Genomic DNA, 2500 nt, shown 5'->3' with positions numbered 1-2500 from the left:
GCTTTCGCAGTCGTTCGTCTTGCGCCGATCCAAGAATTTCACCTCTAACGGCACAGTACGAATGCCCCCGTCCGTCCCTCTTAATCATTACCTCGCGCTCCGAAAACCAACAAAATAGAACCGAGGTCCTATTCCATTATTCCATGCACCATTATTCAGGCGAGCCGCCTGCTTTGAACACTCTAATTTTTTCAAAGTAAACGTCCCGGCCGCCGCCGACACTCAGTCAAGGGCACCGGCGGAGCGCCGGGGGAGAGGGCCAGGTGCGGCCAGTGCACGCCTTGCGACGGACCGGCCGCCTGCGCCCAACGTCCAACTACGAGCTTTTTAACCGCAACAACTTAAATATACACTTTTGGAGCTGGAATTACCGCGGCTGCTGGCACCAGACTTGCCCTCCAATGGATACTCGTTAAAGGTTTTAAAGTGTGCTCATTCCAATTACAGGGCCTCGTTTAGAGTCCTGTATTGTTATTTTTCGTCACTACCTCCCCGCGTCGGGAATGGGTAATTTGCGCGCCTGCTGCCTTCCTTGGATGTGGTAGCCGTTTCTCAGGCTCCCTCTCCGGAATCGAACCCTGATTCCCCGTCACCCGTAAGAACCTCGGTAGGCCGATACCCTACCGACGAAAGTTGATAGGGCAGACACTTGAATGATCCGTCGCCGGTGCGAGACCGTGCGATCCGCTGAGTTATCCAGAGTCACCAACACGTGTCGGGCGCGACGCGAGGCCGGCCCGGTCGGTTTTTGGACTGATAAATGCACGCCCGCCGCGAGGCAGGCGCCTGCCGCATGTATTAGCTCTAGATTTTGTACAGGTATCCACGTACGATGTACGATCAAATGAACCATAACTGATTTAATGAGCCATTCGCAGTTTCACTGTACGAGAGCGCGTACTTAGACTTGCATGGCTTAATCTTTGAGACAAGCATATGACTACTGGCAGGATCAACCAGGTAGCTACGAGAGCTGGGCTGGGCGGCACGAGGCCGCCGCCTTTTCACGCACCGGGTCCGACGCCCGCGAGGACGCGACCCACCGACCGACACTCTTTGCTTGGTTCGCCGCGCGAACTCGGAAAACCGTCACCGACGCCGGCAGCGCCGACCGCAGTCGAAAACGAGAGCGGGTCGGCGTATGCTCACCGGCGAGGCTGGCAACTGTACCGAACGCTTGCGATGGGACACCCCGTGAAAGCGACCGGCGTCGTACGAGCAGCAGCACATCTGCTCAGCGAGCCGCGCGCCTACAGGCGGTAGAAAACGCACGCGAGCGCGTTTCACCCATCCAGTGTGGGTTGCCCCACATAGTAGGGCTGGAACGGTTCTGCGTCCACCGCGAGACACCCACTTCCTCGTGACGCACGAAACTCGCTCGGGTCTCCTGCAGGTTTGTTTGTTTGTCTGTCCGTCCGCGCGCGCTGGTTTACAAGGCGGCCACCTTGGGCGAGTGCGAGCCGCGGGTGTGCGACGCCAACACGCCAACGACACACAACTCTTCAGAGAAAATCCGTCGTTTTTCCTCATTGGCGTGTCCCTGTACGTTCGCGCGTCCAGGGTCCAGGCCTCGCCGGGCGGCCGCGCGTTTTCGCGCGTCCGATGTTTGAAACGAGGCCCGCGCGTACTGCGAATGCGTGTGACAGGCCTTCAGCAACAGGCCATCAGCCAACGACCGTTGATTGGCACTTTGTAAAAAATTGGGACTCTGTCGTTTTTTTGCCCGGCCATTTCGCTGGCCCTGTACATTTGGGCGGCCAGTAGAGTGACCCTGTACATTCGCGCGGCCTAGGTTGTGGGCTCGCCGGCCGGCCGCGCGGATTCGTGTACTCGATGTTTGAAACAAGGTGCGCGCGCGCTGCGAATGCGTGTGGCAGGCCTGCAGCCACAGGCCATCAGCCAACGACCGTTGTTTGGCACTTTGAAAGAAATTGGGACTCTGTCGTTTTTTTGCCCGGCCATTTCGCTGGCCCTGTACATTTGGGCGGCCAGTAGAGTGGCCCTGTACATTTGCGCGGCCAGCGTCCAGGCCTCGCCGGCCGGCCGCGCGGATTCGCGTACTCGATGTTTGAAACAAGGTGCGCGCGCACTGCGAATGCGTGTGGCAGGCCTGCAGCAACAGGCCATCAGCCAACGACCGCCGTTTGGCACTTTGAAAAAATTTGGGACTCTGTCACTTTTTTGGCTCGCGCGAGTGAGAATGTACAGGGCCACTCTACTGGCCGCGCAAATGCATAGGGCCAGCGAAATGGCCGGGCAAAAAAACGACAGAGTCCCAAATTTTTTCAAAGTGCCAAACAACGGTCGTTGGCTGATGGCCTGTTGCTGCAGGCCTGCCACACGCATTCGCAGTGCGCGCGGGCCTCGTTTCAAACATCGAGTACGCGAATCCGCGCGGCCGGCCGGCGAGGCCTGGACGCTGGTCGTGCAAATGTACAGGGCCACACTACTGGCCGCGCAAATGTACAGGCCAAGCGAAATGGCCGGGCAAAAAAACGAC

At 58.4% G+C, this 2500-nt stretch overlaps 1 non-coding gene across 1 annotated transcript in view; it reads right to left on the bottom strand.

Moving 5' to 3' along the window:
- Positions 1 to 963, bottom strand: part of LOC145887891 (small subunit ribosomal RNA) — a 1824-nt gene extending 861 nt beyond the window's left edge. The window contains exon 1 of the ribosomal RNA XR_014399370.1: positions 1 to 963. This exon is cut by the window's left edge and continues 861 nt beyond it. This is a non-coding gene — a ribosomal RNA (small subunit ribosomal RNA).
- Positions 964 to 2500: the final 1537 nt, after the last annotated feature.

Source organism: Ascidia mentula, chromosome 1 (assembly GCF_947561715.1).
Source record: "Ascidia mentula chromosome 1, kaAscMent1.1, whole genome shotgun sequence".
Classification (NCBI taxonomy): domain Eukaryota; kingdom Metazoa; phylum Chordata; class Ascidiacea; order Phlebobranchia; family Ascidiidae; genus Ascidia; species Ascidia mentula.
The sequence above is the reverse complement of the archived record's forward strand: the minus strand, read 5'-3'. Positions and strand labels throughout refer to the sequence as shown.